Raw genomic sequence first — 18,205 nt, forward strand, 5'->3', positions numbered from 1 at the left:
ATGAATTTAGCACATCTTAGTCATGAAATCAAAATCTTATAAAAATTTAAAGGGTTTTTCTACATGTAGCTATTTAACTGGACTATGACCCTTTCCAAAAAAATACACATTTAAACCTGAAGAGCTGAATATGGAAAAAAATAGCCAAACAATTAAGTCATAAAATGAACAAATTAAAAGTCTCCTCGCCCCCTACCCTCATTATCTTTAGGCGCAGATTTGTAAACGTCGGAGACAGATATAGGCTTATATCAATTTTCACTGATATACAGATTTTCCTATTATCCCAAGATTTCAGAGTTCCTGCTAAGAAAATGGGCGTCACATGCTCACACATTCCTCTAAGATGTACCCATCAGACTCTCTGTGCAGGGCTTGCTAAGAGACAGTCCCAAGTGCATCACCTAGACCTTATCACCTAGCCTCATATTTAGCAGAGTGGTTAGACAATTAGGAAATGGGGATTTATTTGAAGAGCATTCTTAGCCTCCTGCTGTGGCTCTTGACCAGGTGATTGGCTTTCCATTGGTCATTTGACACTATTTGGAGACATTTTTGGTTTGGTTGATGGGAGTGTGCTACTGTTATGTGATGGGGAGAAGCTAGAGATGCAACTACAAATCCTACAATGCACAAGAAAATCCCTCACAACAAAGAATTATCCAGCCCCAAATGTTGTTAATATGGAGACTAGGAAACCCTGGCCTTAAGAGAGAACTGTTCATTTTCTCTTTTTCCTCCAAGGAAGTACTTACCTCAGAACCTCAAGAGGGGGTGCTGAGGATCCTAATGCTAATAGAATACTCAGTAGAGTATGATATGACAGATTGTAAGAGACTTGACCACTATCTCTTGGAGTTTAGAGGGTACTGAGACTGGTTTCTTTACCTCAGCAGAGATAAAGGTGGCAGGCTGATTCAAACTACCTTGAATTCACAGGTAAAAGGGACACTGTAGGACAGCCCAGGTGGCTCAGCAGTTTAGCGCCACCTTCGGCCCAGGGCCTGATCCCAGAGACCCGGGTTCAAGTCCCATGTCGGGCTCCCTGCATGGAGCCTGCTTCTCCCTCTGCCTGTGTCTCTGCCTTTCTCTCTCTCTGTGTCTCTCGTGAATAAATAAATAAAATCTTTTTTTTTTAAAAGGGGGACACTGTAGAGGGAGGGACATGTCCCTCCAGAGTTTAGCCTAGAAAAGGCACTAAGTTTTTCAGAGTCATAAAGCAAGTGGAGTAGGAGTCCTTTGAAGGCATTCACCCATAATGAAAGAAAACTGACTTCAGAAGACGAAAAAGAGGCTGGCTGCATGGGATGATTGTTGAATGAACCAGGGAAAAATCATAAAGATCCAGTCCAAATATCAGAGAACACATAACACCCAGGAGGGTGTAGCAAGTTCTCTGAAGGACACACAAAAGCTCCCAAGAAGAGAAAAATAAGCAGCATTTGGGCATTTGTCACATAGATGACAACACACACAAACACCGGTCTTGTAACACCCTTTGACTCCTATAATTTCCTGCCACTCCCCCCCCCCGCCCATCATCAAGTGATGAGAAACAGCAGAGTGAGTAGAACAGATGATGGGACAAGGAGAGTGCAGACTTCCATCATGCCCTTCGCTTCTGCAGGTGTCCAAGCATGAGTCAGGCCTAAGCTTGGCAGAGGTGACAACTGTTAAGCCAGATGTGAGACTGAAGTTCGTACATATCCATGTGTTCTGGGCATAAACACACACACACACACACACACACACACACACAGAGCTGTTTCAGGTAAAAATTCACATGATTTGAAAATCAAGAGAATGTAAAAAGATGCCTCATGAAAGTCTTGCCTTATCCCATCCCAATATACTTATGTTTCCAACTCATAAATTTCTTATATATATTTCCAATGATTTATTACAAATTTTTATTCCATATTTTTCTCTTCTCCTTTTATGGAAGGTAGCGCACTGTATACACAGTGTTTCATGTTGTTTTCTTTCCCATAACTAAGGAAACTTGGAGGACTTTCTATGTCATATACTGACCTTTTTAATATCAAACCATGAGAATTTTCACTAATAACAGACAATAGAGGGCATGGTGCAGGCTGTGTTGCACAGGTGATTTTTTTCCTTCTCCGCAGACAGAACTCTTCTGTTAAAACATGATTTAGAGCCATAGATTGGGGGTGGGGATCATAGGCACACTTTTATTTATTTTATTTTATTTTTTTTTTACTGCTCCATAGGCACACTTTTAGATTGCAAACCTTATGCAGAATTGTCTTCCTGGTTAACGTTCACTGAGTGTATATAATGTGTGTACTTCTAGGCAAACAGAGATTCGAAGTGTAAATTAAAAAAAAAATCCATTGTTCCTGTAATTTCCTTGCTCCTTCATTTTCATGTATGCTTTTCACAAATTATTCACAAATTGAATGAATGTGATATGTTTAAGATTTCTTCAATCTGTCCTTGACATTTTTATTTATTATTTTTATTTATAAAACTAAGGAAATTTTATCTTAAAGAATTATTTGGAGATTTACATTATTTATAACATTAAGATGGCATAATGCTGATGATCTCATTTCCCTAAATATATCTTGTCTTTCATTTGATAGATTATTATATGCTATGTTTATTAAGTTTCCCAGAAAATTATGATTCTGTGGAAATTTTGTTAACTTAGTTCTCCATGATCCCTAACTCATTTACACATATGTTACATTTCTAAGTATAGTTCCTTTTCATTTGAAAATTACTTTTTTAGAAAATTGCTTTTTTGTGGGAAGAAAAAAAGTACTTAACTGCTTCACAGTAGAACTAGTGTGTGTGTGTGTGTGTGTGTGTGTGTGTTCTCATTAAAAAAAAAATCCCTGCTCTTAACACTGTCACTCTCATTTTTTACTCAAATGACACAAAACTTTTCACTGTTTTATTTTAGTGCTTCCATGCTTCCATGGCATCTTGATTTCTAAATTGGATTAGTAATACTACCCCACCTTTGGACCATCGTCCAAGGGCTTATCATAGGCTCCCCACAATCCTATGCAGTTGACAGGGTGACCATTATTTTCTGCACTTTACTAATGATAGATAGAACTAAAGCTCTTAGAAGTAAGCAGATTTGCCAGGGGTCACAGACTTAGGCTATGGCAAAACTAGGGACAGAAACTAAGGTATGACTTCTCTCTCTTAGTGCTCTTCTCCCTGTAACTGGCATCCTCTTGGGATGTTTTTGTTTTGTTTTTTTTTCATTCATGAGGGACATAGAGAGAGAGAGATGCAGAGACACAGGCAGAGGGAGAAGCAGGCTCCATGCAGGGAGCCTGACTTGGGACTTAATCCCGGGACTCCAGGATCACGCCCTGGGCTGAAGGTGGCGCTAAACCGCTGAGCCACCCGGGCTGCCCAAGGATGGTTTTTAATGACCTTTGAAAGATTAAGGTGACAATGTACAATAAAACATTCTGACAGTTGGATTTGTAGATCCTAGAAAAGCAATACCTAACATTTATTACTAAAAGCCTCTTCTTACCATACATTTCCTGCTATGTGCCAGGAACTCTTCAAAGCATTTTCATTCACTCTTTCATTGAACCATCACAATAATCCTGTGAGCCAGAAACTTTTTTATCACCATTTTACATACCTAATACAGAGGAGGAAATGAATTGACAGAAAAGCTTACCCAAGCATCTCTTCTGCATCCCCTCACTAACATCAGACTCTGGAGACTTTGGAGACTTACTGGAAATTTTGATGAAAGCTCACATGCTGTCAGGGTTGTCAGCCTCAGTGGTGTGCGGATTGTGTTTGCATCACTGCCAACTCTGCCTTCAGTGATGCCACGTTGGTAGCTTGAAGTTGGCTGCAGTGTGAGTATTTATTTACACCATGGAAACTGGGAAATGCAACGAGTCAGGATTTGTTTTTTCTGGAGAGCCTGTGGTTAAACATTTACCAGTATGCCACTGGTTAGGCCTAAGATGATTTCTTATGTATATTCTAAGGCGGTAACTTTATGATCAAAATACCAGCTAGAAATTTTAGAGCAATAATACTTGATGTGATTTGATTTCCAATGGACTTAGTAAGACCCAGCAGGAAACTGAGAATGTTTTTGTTGAGATGCATTTACGATTATTAGGATTGCATTTGCCTTTGGAATATTAGTAAAACAGATGAGTTAGGAGGAGAGATGAAGAAGCACTTAGTTGATTTTAAACTTTAAATAAAAAACTTACTGGCTTTTGAGATGTTTTTTAATGGAAAATTTTTTCTCTAGAAAAAAGTGGTTCAGTGAATATTCCAGAGAGGCACTTTTTTTTCATTTTGGGCTGGACCAAAGAAAAAGGTCAACACATGATAAAAGCAAGACAAAACAAATTACCAATTGGTTTAGAACCCATACACACAACACACACACACACACACACACACACACACACACACACACATGCACACACACGTTTTCCTGCTAAGCGTTAGTAACTTCAGGGTTTCAGTTAAGAAAACAAATCAAAACAAACAGACAAAAAAATCTCTCTGGAAGGATGAGAAAGATAAGTGAGAAAAATGAAAACAGAGTTTCTGACAGAATTTGAATAATAACCCTCTTTGAAGGATTATAGCATAATTTCCTAATGAATACAACTGTTTGTTGTTTTTTTTTAACAAGACATTTTACAAATATAAATGCCAATATTTTATGAGTCCTGTTTTGGGCATATCCCTAGAGGCTATGGTTTTTCAAAGCTGCATGGTTGTAAGCCAGAAACATGTGGCCTTAAGGGGGAAACAAACAAACAACAAACAACTGTCCGATTATCCTTATTTAGACTGGGATATTGCCAGGCAAAGTAGCATCCTCGACCTCATGGATTGCTGCTGTTCATGAGAGGAGGCAGATGGCTGGCAGGTATCCTTTCAGAGATGGATATTATGCTTTCTAATATCACCTAATAACACAATCAGTCACCTCATCTTGTTATATGGATCAATCCAAGCCTTAGGATGACCATGGAGCACAGACTCTGGATTCAGAAAGAATGGACTGTTCAAAGCCTCGATCCTCCACTCAATACTTCCTTTCTTTAAGCATCTTACTTAACTTCTCTATTTCCTACGTTTATCATCTATGAAACAAGAATAATGAAAATGCTGACCTCATAGGGTTTATCTGAGGATTAAATGTAGCACAATACCAGATGGAGTAAAAGTTAAATAATAACCACTACTTTTATTTTACTAATAAAAACGCAGATACCTCTAGGATACATATCATATTAAGATATATAGTTTTTGTTTCCTAGTGAAACAAATAATTTCCTGAGTGTGGTTTTTGATCCTGAAAAGAAAAACTGAAGACAGGTGGGCTATAGTTACCTGGAAATGCAAGCAAAGCCCAACTGATAGAAAGGAATCTAGAAAGGAAACCTGTCTTGATAGAAACATTTTCAGTTGACTTCATGAGAGATTGATTTGAGCAAGAACAGGTTGATGTCAATCAGGACTTTTGGAAGTTATGCTGGTAGAAATTGAGTGAAGTTTGGGGCACCTGGAAACCTAACCCCCTTGAAATCATTGAGTACAGGAATTTACCAACAAATATTCACTCATGAAGCGAATTGTTATTGAGCATCTGAAGTGAATACACGACCCAGGTCAGTAGAGTTAGGAGTACAACTGTGCACATAGCTGGTGTCTAGAACTGGGTCAAGAGCTGTGAAGACAAACCTAGGCACAGGAACAAGTGCTGCAAGCAAGAAACAGAGAAGGTTTGAGTTAGAGAAACCCAAGCATCCTGACATTTTACAGGAGGAAACACTAAAAAGCTGCACTCGGTCATAATGAGAGAGAATAACAGGCAGTAAGAATTGTATGGAGTCAAGATTCCAAACTAGATAGAATCGGACTTGAAGGTATTCCTTAAAGTTCATGGGTTTTGTTCTCTGGCAAAGCTCCTCATGCTTATTCTTAAATAGATGGCTTCTAACAAAAGTAATTTTTAAAAAATGTCTGGAACATGCCAGATATCTGAGTATTAGAGTTCAGAAATATAGTGTCAGAGATGTGAAATTGGGGATTGTAACACAGGGGTCTCAGATATTTTTATGCTTTAATTTTATTTCAATAATTGGAACTCCAATAGCAAAGCTATTTCAACATGTTCCCCATCCTAAAGCTTTTGAGAATGCCCAGTGAGTGTTTACCTTGCTTTACCCATCTTCCCCGCTGTCACTTTCCTCTGCTGGCAGCTCTCTGGCTTCACACTGCTGAACTGTTCCTCTGCAGATCACCTGTTTTCCCCTGAAATCCAGCAATCCATAGGTGGGCCCTACTCCCAAGCATGAGCTCAACATCTTCCTCCAGTTCCCCAAACTGATGCTAGAGCTGTAACTGCTGTAGGACCGTCCTGATGGATGCTCTCAGAGCCCACAAACAACCCCTTGCACAGAGGTCCTCTACCAGGCATTTATCTGCATCCTCTAAAGTCTAAGTCCATCTTCCAGAAGTCAGCTTATCATCACCTACGGGAGTGCTTTTCAACATATTTTCCTATCCTGACTTCAGGACCTCAAGCTCCAAGGCCAGGAGAAAGGAAGGGGCTCTCAAAATTAACGTCAGGTTGTGCATTCATCTCATCTCAACAGCAACTATGTTCAAAGATTATACAATATAAATCTCTATTTAGAAAAAAAAAAAGTCACTTTTTTCCTAAAGGACACTGAATCCTTAGTGATGCAGCTGTGCTTCCGAAGAGGACAACTGTGTACATTACTGTTCAGAGATAATTAGCCTCTTGCAGTCGCTTTGTCTCGATTTTCTGTATGGCAGAGTAGGGCATTCGCTTTAATTTTATGTAGCTAGTGGGCCTATTCAAAAAAATTTTCATAGAACAAAAAAGCAGCCTTTCTCTGAAAGTAAAATAAAACCTCTAAGAAAAAAAACCCAAATTATTTTTTGACTTTTCAAATGTGCATTTTTCTTCTAACCATTAAGGTTTCAAAAACTCGTGGAGTTCCATCTCAAGAGGGGTCTCCATGCAACCCTAGTAACTGAAGTCAGGGGATAGGATGCAATGTAGAATAGAGGGTGGAGTGGGAAGGTAGATATGTCAAGGGCAGATATGGGAAAGACAAGCATTGAAAGTTAGGCATGCAGCTACTGGACCGGAGACGTAGGAAGAATAGATACAGATGCAGGAGGCAGATCTGCAGATCCGGAGCATGAAAAGCCAGTAGAGAGTAGGGTTACTGAAAAGAGTAAATCAAATGCCACAAGGAAAAGTACTGGCTGCAGGTAGGATATCCCTGATGCCTCCGAGAGGAGTTTCAGGAAAGATTAGGGCAGTATGAAGAATTAATATGGAACAGGACAAGAAGAAATTAGATTATTTTTCAAGAATTTGCAAGCATAGGAAAAAGCAAAAACAGAACAGTCTATTAGTAGGGAACTTTACTTGTTTGTTTGTGCTTGTCTGTTTATTTGTTTCATACTTTTTATAGAATGGAAGGCTTCCTGTAGCCTGGACACAAAGAGTGAAAAAGATATTTGGGTTAAAGAAAAATAATATTTATAGATAGTTTAGGTGAGAAGCTACCTTGAGGAAGTTACCTAGGAAAAGAGACCAACGGCCAAGCATAAGTGGAAAATATAAGGATGGAGCTAACCAGTGCACAGACAAGGCCTTTCAAATAGGCAAAACTTAAGTAGCACTGTGAAATCAGAAAGGTTAGTTACGATTTATTTTAAACTCAGTTGTTCAGCATTGGCCAGAGCGTGACAATAATTATGGCCAAAATATAGACCGTGGGCTGTAAAACTATGGGCTCAGTGTGACAATGGAGAGCAAACTCTTTGTGATTAATCACTACAAGCTGTACATCATGAGGACACTGACCCATGTGTACTCAGTGGACACCTAGAGCCAGCATGGGCAAAAGGGGAAAAGAAGGGCAGGACTAATGAACACCTTTCACAAATATTTTAATTATAAGTGACAGGAAGCGCAACCAAACCACCTTCCAGAAACTCTCACTGCCAAAACATTGATGGCTAGTGAGGACTCTAAGCATAGGTGACTCCAGGCAAAAATGATGTCAAGGGACTCAACCTTTGTGTTTCACTGGCTCTGAAGTAGCCTCCTTTTGATCCTTTGAGTGGTAGCAGGATGGCAATGGTTATTTTTAAGCTTTAGAGCCTCACATCTTCAAATCCAGCAGGAATGAAAAAGGGTTTCTTTTTCAGAGGCTCCAGCAAACATAATCTTTATGTTTCATTGATTCTGGTCAAGTAACACATGTGTATCCCTCAAACAATACGACCAGGGGAGTTGGATATGTAAGTGCAGTGGTCAGATACCTCCCGAGGCAGGTAAGAGATCAATTTTATTTAAATCACATACCACGCAGTTGAGACTGGAGGAGAGCACTTTGCCAAACAACAACTTTGTCCTCTCTGGAGTAAAAATTAAAATGTCTAGGTCAGTACCACATGCAGGGGGCCTGGATCAGGATTTGTGTGGGACGTTGAACAAATCCTATCCAGGCTTCTCTCCTACTAAGGATAAGCCTCCGGGCAAGAGTTTTTTCTTTTTTTCCTAGTCATTGGTTATATTTTACATGGAAGATGAAGTCTCCAGCCCCTTTCTGTTCTGGATTTCTGTGGCTTTATCCGTAGTTGCAAAGTTCTTTTCAGAGACCTGCTCATGCCTAACCTACCCTGGTCACCAGCAGGGTGACAGGAGGGAGCTGCTTATCATTTGCTTAGTGAGGGAGCATTTATAGATATGGGCTCTTGTATATTTTAGATTGCTTTTATTTGGAGGAGTCCCTAAGGGAAATCAATTTGAAGGGTAGGTGCTAAGACACTATTGGAGCTCAGTGAACCACTAAAAAACAAATTATGATTTTTTATGGACTCCCATTTTTATGGTGTGAGTTGAAGGGAGGGGTGGTTGTTTGGAGTGCTGTGTTTGTAGGCTGTTCTCACCCTGTGGATGGAGTGTGAAAACCAGGCTTAGAAAAAGTGGCAGTACATTTCAGTTGATTTTCATATTTTCTGTCCATCTGTGGTATGTTACTTTCTACAAACTTTCAAAAACAGCCTCACTAGTGAAAAAAGGGAAAAAAAAAATCTGACCAGATCTTTTGAGAGATGACTAACAAGAAAAAGCTCCATGGATTATATAAGATCTTACTGTTCGTGAAATTTGAGGTCAGTAAAATATAAATGATTATTTACTAGATTTGCAAAAGATATAAATTTAGGGGCACCTGAGTGGCTCAGTGGGTGAAGCATCTGCTTTTAGCTCAGGTCATGATCTCAGGGTCCTGGGATAGAGCCCCACATCAGGCTCCCTGCTTAGTCCCTTAAACCCCTTAGGGGTCTGTGTCTCTTCTCCCTTTGCCCCCTCCCCACCCCCACTTGTGCACGCTCACTCTCTCTCAAATAAATAAATAAAATCTTTAAAAAAAAAAGAAAAATGTATCAAATATTCTTTTCCAATAATGATATTAAGAACAATTAAGATTATCTGATAATTAATTAGACCCAAAGCAACATATTATGCATGTTGTATATGTGATTGTATATAATTTTCAAGAGAACTTAGGAATTAGATATTTATATTATTTCCACTATAAAGTTAAGAAACTTGAGGCATAAAGAAACTAAATGGACTTGCTCAGGATCATATAATTATGAAGTGTCAAAGATAAATTCAAACTTAAATCCAGCATTAACTCTTCTCTTCTTCCTTGCCAACAGAACCCATTTTTTTCTCAATTATTCACTCTCCTCTGCAAAGACAAGTGATTCAGGGAAGACGAATCCCAGGCCCAGGGTCACAATGAGTGAAATCCTAATTGATTTAAATCAGTAATTAGCCTCCAATTCCCTGATCAATGAGTTTATATATGGATGCATGATGCAATTCTGGCATCAGAATTTTATGTTCTGGAACATAAAAGGAAGACTGAATGGGAGTGTTGCACAAAAGCTTTCTTCTCCATAAAATGGGAGTCTGGAAAACCTATGCATCCAGGTCTTGTATCTGGGTATGATGCGGGAAACTGATACAACAATCTCGCTATAAGCATAACACTAAATCTAGCATTAAAGGTGGTGCTATAGAAAGATGGAGGAAACCTGAGTCCTTGATGTTATCGACCTGCTGATTTTAAAGAAGCCCTTCCTGGAGCCAACCTACCTCTAGTTTTCTTTTTAAGGAAAACACTAAATCTCTGTATTAGTTAAGCCACTTGAGATTAGGGTTGATGTCACATGCAGTGGAGAGCATCCTAACAACCGCACAGATCGCCTGTTTCAAAGCTCAAATTCTTAATCTCTAATCCATCCAGGGAGTCATCTTACCCTAATAAGAAGTCCTAACACAAAAGGCTGATTTCTAAGTTAGCTACTTAGAATTCACATCCTATTTTCCTGTAAAACAAAAAGGTTGATTCAGTTTCCAAGGTAGCCCACAAAACCTACTGATTCCATGATACAGCTCAACAATAATAGATGGTCCTTGGGCAAGTATCGAGTACTGGAAAGTCAGATACTTAAGATTTTTCTCATTAAATGCAAGGTTTTTCCTCATTCTTTGCCATATTTTATCAACAAGCCTGCCTCCAAAGTATATTTTGCCTCTGTCTACTGTCCCCAACTTTTCTCTCAATTCAGTCTCCGTCAGTCTGAGTCACTATCGTCTTTGATGCTGTCTGTCTAGACACAGCTCTGCACCGGGAGCTTGCTGTCCTTCTGTCCCACTTGGAAATGGGGGCTGAAGGTAGGGTGGAGCATCCAGCTCTCTTCTGTTCCAGGATCCTGGGAATTTATTTGGGGTGTATTATCACTCTCTTCAAGATTTTTCTGAGTTTGGAGAAGGTCAGGCAGGATTCAGGGTCTCTTCTCAAGATCCCTTCTGTCTTCCTTTCTGACTCCTCTTGTTAAACCGAGGGCATGTGTGCACAAAGGAATGAAAACTCTGCTCTGACTCATGTATTCTTCTGTTGTCTTTTCCTGGGCCTTTCCTCCTTTCACAGGATCTAGACTTTGAAAAGTCGAGTCCAGGAACAAGAGTTTTCTCCCTTTCGGTAATTGTGTTTCACGTATAACTTGAATCAGTGAATGAAATCATGGCTGACTATATGGACAAAGGGCCACAGGATTAGAGCAAATATTTTTAAAAATATTTTGGGATAGCATATTTCACACATGAAACAGGGCCTGACCAAAAATGTTAACATATATATATATTTTTTTAAGATTTATTTATTTATGATAGACATAGAGATAGAGAGAGGCAGAGACACAGGCAGAGGGAGAAGCAGGCTCCATGCCGGGCGCCTGATGTGGGGCTCGATCCCGGGGCTCCAGGATCACACCCTGGGCCAAAGGCAGGCGCTAAACTGCTGAGCCACCCAGGGATCCCCAAATGTTAACATATATAACATGCATTGAAATATACAAAAAATGACTGTTTAACAACCACTAAGACTAGAGATTCTCTGCTTCTCTTTTTATACATCTGTGCCTTTATTCAACAAGTATTTATGCAGGACAATCTATATACAATGATAATTATTTATCTATTATTATTTTGCTATTCTGTTTGGCTCTTGTTAACTCCCTCTTATCATTCTGGTCATATTTTAGCCTCACAGGTTTAGAAAGAAATATAGTCTTTATCTTCCCTGATACTCCTGTCTTCCAAATATATCTCAACTCCTCTAAGTAGGTTCTGCCCCTACTCCATTGAGAAACTGACTTTTCTATTTTACAATTAAGTAACATACAGATAATTCTCATTTGTAACATCAATATAAAATCTTCATTAATTAAGATACCTTCATGGAGATTGTCCTGCCGGTACCCTCTCAGTAGTTCACCAACACTCTCCATTGCTAAGTTCGTGTAACGCACAGTCGAATCTTGTTTTCTTGGCGGAGAATCCATGAATTGGCAAGCTGTGAATGGATGAGAGCAGTTCTCAAACTTTAGCATTCATGAGAGTCACCTGGAGGACTTGTTAAAGCGGAGTGCTGGTCTCCACCCCCCAAAGTTTCTAATTTAATAGGTCTGGAGTAGAGCCTTAAAGTTCCCAGGTACTGCTGATTCTGCTGGTCTAGGAACCACATTTTGAGAACTCCTGCATTAGGGAATGTCAAAATGAGGCTACAGAAAAGAGAGATAGAATGTTAGAAATGTAATGGTTAGAATTTTAAGGTCTTATTAAGAGTGTAGCCCAAGTATTATTATGAGATGATCTTGTGATGAAATGCCTCCTTCGACCAGGAAATTCCATCATTGAACAGGAGCAAAAAGTAAGAGGTGCTGAATTGGAGATTAGCTGTGCCTCATAGCAATGAGTCTTGGGCAAAGGGGGAGGGCCCTTCCTTTGATTTGTGATGTGGTCACATCTCCCAGATCTGAGAAACTGTAGGCCCTTAGGCTTCATTTCTGGCCTGCAGGTCACCCTTTTCCTTCACCCTAGCACTCTTAGTAGGCCTTGGAAGGATGCACAATTGGATGAAGAACAGAATGCGCTTCTCTTACTTCTCCAATTAGAAGAAGTAACATATCTCTTCCCTGAGAAATGGGGCAGGAAGACCAATACTAGGTAGATATTATGTTGTGATAATATGTACATAACATGAAAGCTACCATTTTAGCTATTTTAAAGGGTATAGTTCAGTGGAACTAAGTACAGTGTGGCACTACTATCTCTACTCTCTATTTCCAGAACTTTTTCATCATCCCAAAATAACTCTGTACCCATTAAACAATAATTCCCATGCTCTTCCTCCTCTCAGGCCCTGGAAACCTCTGTCCTATTTTTTGTCTCTACAAATGTGCCTATTTTCCTAGGTAAAATTTTAAAGTGGGTAAAAGTTATTCTTGGAGATTCCTCCCACTGCCTCGTTATGATCCTTGGAAACTTTACATTGTTCTTTGGCTCTCCAAACTCACTTTGACTGACTTCTTACTATAAAATGTCTCAAACACCTCCATCCCCATGAGAGAATACCCTCCTTTTCCTTCATGTCAGAAATGAAGATCTGCGTAGACGAACTCACGCAGATGTGTAAATAACTGGGGTTCTCTGAGGACTTTCTTTGTGACAGACACTTTTCTAAGTGCTTCCCTAGACGATTCCATCTTCACAACCCCACCATTAGGGATACTATTATTATCACTTCTCTTTAACAGACAAAGAAACTGAGACTCAGGTAGGATGAAGCACATTTCCCAAGACCACACAGCAAATATGTGGTGAAGTCAGGAGTTTGACTCCAGAGGCAGTTCTCCTAACCATGGAGGATGCTTATTAATCAGAAAATTTGGTAATTAATGGAATGTGAAGCTTTGTGCCTAATGGCATGTATTCAAAGATATTTTTGAGCTAAAAGAGCACTTTCTGGTGGGAAGCCAAGAGTCATCAGCCAGGCCTAGGGCAGTTTGCTGCTTCACCCATTCCCCCATTTCAATCTCCCAGCTGACTCCAAAAATACAGTCTGAATCCCAACTGTCCAAGCAACTTGACTCCTTCTCAGACTCCTCCTGCAATATTCCCCTGGCCCTTTCTGCCTATACTTGGGGACGGAACCTCCTCTTGCTAAGCCTCTGCTTCCTTGGGTGAGTACAGAGGGGGCATAGAGCCCTCCTTAGGCCTTAACATGAAGAAAGCTCCATATGACTTTAACATTCTCCTTAGCTGGTCTTGTTTTAGCCAAGATTTGTCTCTTGAGGATTAAGCTAAGGTCAGCATAACTAACATGTCTCCCCACACCTGTACCCCACAAGTGTGCAGTCTTAATAGTAATATAATGGTCATTTTTTCACAGTTCAAAAAAAAAAGCTAATAAAACCAAAAGAACAAAGTTATCGCATTGACAGAAAAAGGAAAGAAAACTGCCAACAACAACAATAAAACTGTTGAAATAAGTTTGTGAGCCTGCCATCTTAAATCCTTTTTGGAACAAGACAAGGAATAAATAAATAAATAAGTGTGCTCAGGTGTAGACTGGAAGAATTAATTCAAGAGTATCTCACACTCAGGAAGCAGGTTACTGGCAACTCACTATGGCATTTTGAATGTATCACCTTTTCTCATCCTGACATTTAATTTATTGTACTTCAAAGTACCCTGAAATTCTATGACCATCCAGATAGATCTATGAGAGAATGATTCAATGTACCAGTCTTGGAAACTAAATTTGAACATCCTTTGACCAAAAAATTCCCTGGTGGGCCAAATTCCCTTAATTTTTTTTTTTAAGATCAATTATTTTTTAAATATTTTATTTATTCATGAGAGACACAGGCAGAGGGAGAAGGCTGATGCGGGACTTGATCCCAGGACCCTGGGATCACGCCCTGAGCCAAAGGCAGATGCTCAACCACTGAGCCACCCAGGTGCCCCAAGCTCAATTATTTTTAGTCCTAAATTTCAAGCTAGAGATGGGTTAGATAATAGTGATTATTCACATCAATATTGCCTGAAAGTGAAGGTAGTCTGGGTACCTAGTAAGAAAACATACGTTTGAGGTAAAGTAGAGCTGAGCAGTTAAAAACTCAAACCCCATCGAAAGATGAATGGATAAAGAAGATGTGGTTTATGTATACAATGGAATATTCCTCAGCCATTAGACATGACAAATACCCACCATTTGCTTCAACGTGGATGGAACTGGAGGGTATTATGCTGAGTGAAGTAAGTCAGTCGGAGAAGGACAAACATTATATGTTCTCATTCATTTGGGGAATATAAATAATAGTGAAAGGGAATAGAAGGGAAGGGAGAAGAAATGGGTAGGAAATATCAGAAAGGGAGACAGAACATAAAGACTCCTAACTCTGGGAAACGAACTAGGGGTGGTGGAAGGGGAGGAGGGCGGGGGTTGGGGGTGAATGGGTGATGGGCACTGAGGGGGGCACTTGACGGGATGAGCACTGGGTGTTATTCTGTATGTTGGCAAATTGAATACCAATAAAAAATAAATTTATTATTAAAAAATAAATAAATAAAAACTCAAACTCTGAGATCAGACTTGAGCTCAAAAGTGGCATGGCCACTACTGGTTGTGTGGCTTGGAGCAAATCACTGAAGGTGTCTGTGCCTCAGTTTATTCATCAGTATAATAAGGGTACTGATAATCATCGTATTCTCCTCATGGCGGAATTGTGAGGATTAGAGCGGGGCTCCTGGCCTGATTCATTGAAACTAATAGAGTCAGCAGCATTAGCATCTCTGAGTAAAGCTTTAGTATTACTCTTAGGGTTTTGGTTTGTTTTTTGTTTTTGTTTTTTGATGGGAGGCTGCAGTCAGCTCAGAGCACAGGTATGTGCTCATCAAACAAATAACACTAATGGATTAAACTATGTGGGAGCTACTTACCCCAAAAATATCCATACTGCAAAATGATCAACTTCTGTTAATTCTCCCAGCCATCCCTGGAGGGCTCACTTGGAACATATTTACCACATGAGTTCAATACCATCCTGAGCCCAGGGCCACTGCCTCCCTCGACACTGCCCCTCATTTCAGAGTGCTCACCAATGGCTCATTTTTGGAGTGCCCCTCCCCATGGGGTGATAAGTCTTCAAGCCAAGAAGTACTTGAAACTCATGCCCCTCTTCTCTCTTTTTGGGTCCATGGACTATAGAATCCCCTCCCCTGCCCATTGTGCTCCTCTCTCATATTCTGGACACTGAGACCCCAGAATTCTCTGCCCAAAGGACCCCTAGCCTGTCTCCTAAGTTTTAAGGGGCTTCTTTCATAGGTCTTTCCTCCTGAGATGGCCAGACCACTTAGGTCTGTGGTCTGTGTACCTCTCCACCCCTACAAGAATGGCCAACAAACAGCTACTTTCAAAGCTGGGCAGGTTGATTAGAGTGAGGAGGGAGGCTGCAGTATCCACCTGCTTATGCAGTAAGGCCTGAGCCGGAGGTTAGGTAGGTGCAGAAGGACAGCGGCCGCCAGCTGGCCCAACCTTGTCTTGTAAGGAGTTGAGAATTCTCAAGTCAAACTCAACTTGCCAGGCTTTTGTGAAACTTATTAAAAGGTAGGGGGATAGAACACATTTAACAATTCCATCATTTGATATTTAACTATAAAATATTTAATTATTTGGTATTTGGGAGAAATGTGCTCCTGCCCTGGGACCAGCAAATGTTAGGGGTAGAACTGAATGACTTGGTGGCTTATTGAAATGTATCCTTTACAAGAAGAGTAAATCAAGAAAAAGAAAATTTCAAACCTAGGAAGCCAGTTTCTAATTACATCCAGCACTTGAATCTTAATGCTCAGTAGGTGTAAATGTGGGCACCGATTGCCTGGAAATAGCTGTGTGGGTACACTGATATAACCGTTTTCCAAGAGTCCACTGTGGACAGAAATATTTTCACTGATATAATTGTAAAAGTCAAAATCTCATGACCTCTCTTTCCGTGGCCGCCTCCTTTATTCCCTTCCTCTTGAAAATTTTCTAGTTCAAAATATAAGCCCTTTGGGAGTTGTGTCATCTGATTTCAAGAGAAAATTTGGGGTATAAATAGCTTCAAGGATCAGTTGAGCACTGATTGGACAGAGGATCAGTTTTTACAGCTCCCCGGCCCCCCATCTATCCATAGCTCATTTTCAGGTACTCTTCACTTTCTGTTTTATTGACACTCTTAAAACAAAAAAAAAGAAAGAAAGAAAGGAAAGAGAAAGAAAGAAAGAAAGAAAGAAAGAAAGAAAGAAAGAAAGAAAGAAAGAAAGAAAGAAAGAAAGAAAGTCACATCACACAGAAGTATTTCTCAGAGGTTAACAGTGATAACATTTTACACATTTATTTTCTATAGAGTGCATTATTAGAATTCCTAAGAAAAATGCACCAGTGACTATGTTTTCATGTTGTAAGATATTTAAACACAAAGTCTTTATTTTTTTAAGAGCACTCATGATGTAAAGCAGTATGCTTACTCTGCCATCTAACATTAGGATGAGGAGTAATTGAGCTCTTAGAGATTTTGAAAGCAAAATTAATCACAGTATTCCAGATCCCATTTTATCAACCCTACATGCACAAATTTATTTCAAAAATGAAATAAGGGCAAAACGTAGTCTTATGTGTTTTCCATGTGACATAATCTTAGGTGAGTATTCAGATATTTTCACTTGTCTCACATAGATGGATAGGAAAACTGTTTATGTTTATGATAATTCTCTAACAAAACCCCAGGATTGCCCTTCCACATTATACTGTAGTTTTTGCTTCTGCCCAGTGAAACCTGAAGAGTCCTTGTGCTCAGAGGCAGGAAGGCAGAGGTATAAGGCAGGTGGCCAGGAGAGGGAGAACAAAAGGGAGAAGATGGAGACTGAGAGGAGTGGGGAGAAATATGTATCATTAGGTGTGTTAGTTTTTTAAAAATTTATTTATATTTAGGTTTTATTCACTTGTCTATCAAGTTTCTTCTCTCCAAACCAGAATAATTATTTTAATGAATCTGCTACAACTTATTGATAACTTCCTTGAGAATGTCTTGTATACTCTACTTTAGAGATGAGTCTAAAAGAGTTAGTATTTAACAGAAACACTGACTTCCTGGGCTAAAGGCATGTAAACAGTGTATTCAATTTTTAAAATTTCTTTGTACTTTGCCTATAATTCAAAATACCATAAAAATGTTTAATGTGTTTTCCACACCAAATATACATGTTGCCCCATAATTTGCTTCAAAAACTGTAAAGGGGTTATTCAAATGCAAATTATCCTAAAGGCAATGAAGGAGATGAAGTCACTCCCAGGCTGCTAGGACTTCTAAAGACCAAAATTTCTCCTACCATCCCCATTCTCACTCCACTCCTCAAAGGTAATCACTTATAATAGTTTAGCGTAAATATCTCTGGATGTTTTCTAGACACTCAGTAGATACATATTCATCTCCTACTCTGTGCCATGCACTGTTGTAGGTGCTGGTGATACAATAATGCACACAAACAGACCAACTCTCTGCTCTCTTTATAGTTTAGTGGATTAAACATAAAATGAATAAACAATCCAGTAAACATACAACATTATATCAAGTAGCGGTAAATGCTAGGAAGGCAATAATAGAACAAAAAGACAGAGGTGTTTCCCAGTTGAGTAGGGGGGTCAGGGAAACCCTCTTTACCTGAATACAGTGAGAAAATGACCCCTTTCAAAACTGGTAAGAGAGT

At 39.6% G+C, this 18,205-nt stretch overlaps 1 protein-coding gene across 6 annotated transcripts in view; it reads left to right on the forward strand.

Annotated features, from left to right (window-relative positions):
• Positions 1-18,205, forward strand: part of PDE1A (phosphodiesterase 1A) — a 337,006-nt gene that overhangs the window by 241,479 nt on the left and 77,322 nt on the right. The gene's annotated exons all lie outside the window — the stretch shown is intronic.

This window comes from Canis aureus, chromosome 34 (genome assembly GCF_053574225.1).
Source record: "Canis aureus isolate CA01 chromosome 34, VMU_Caureus_v.1.0, whole genome shotgun sequence".
In the NCBI taxonomy this organism is placed as follows: Eukaryota; Metazoa; Chordata; class Mammalia; order Carnivora; family Canidae; genus Canis; species Canis aureus.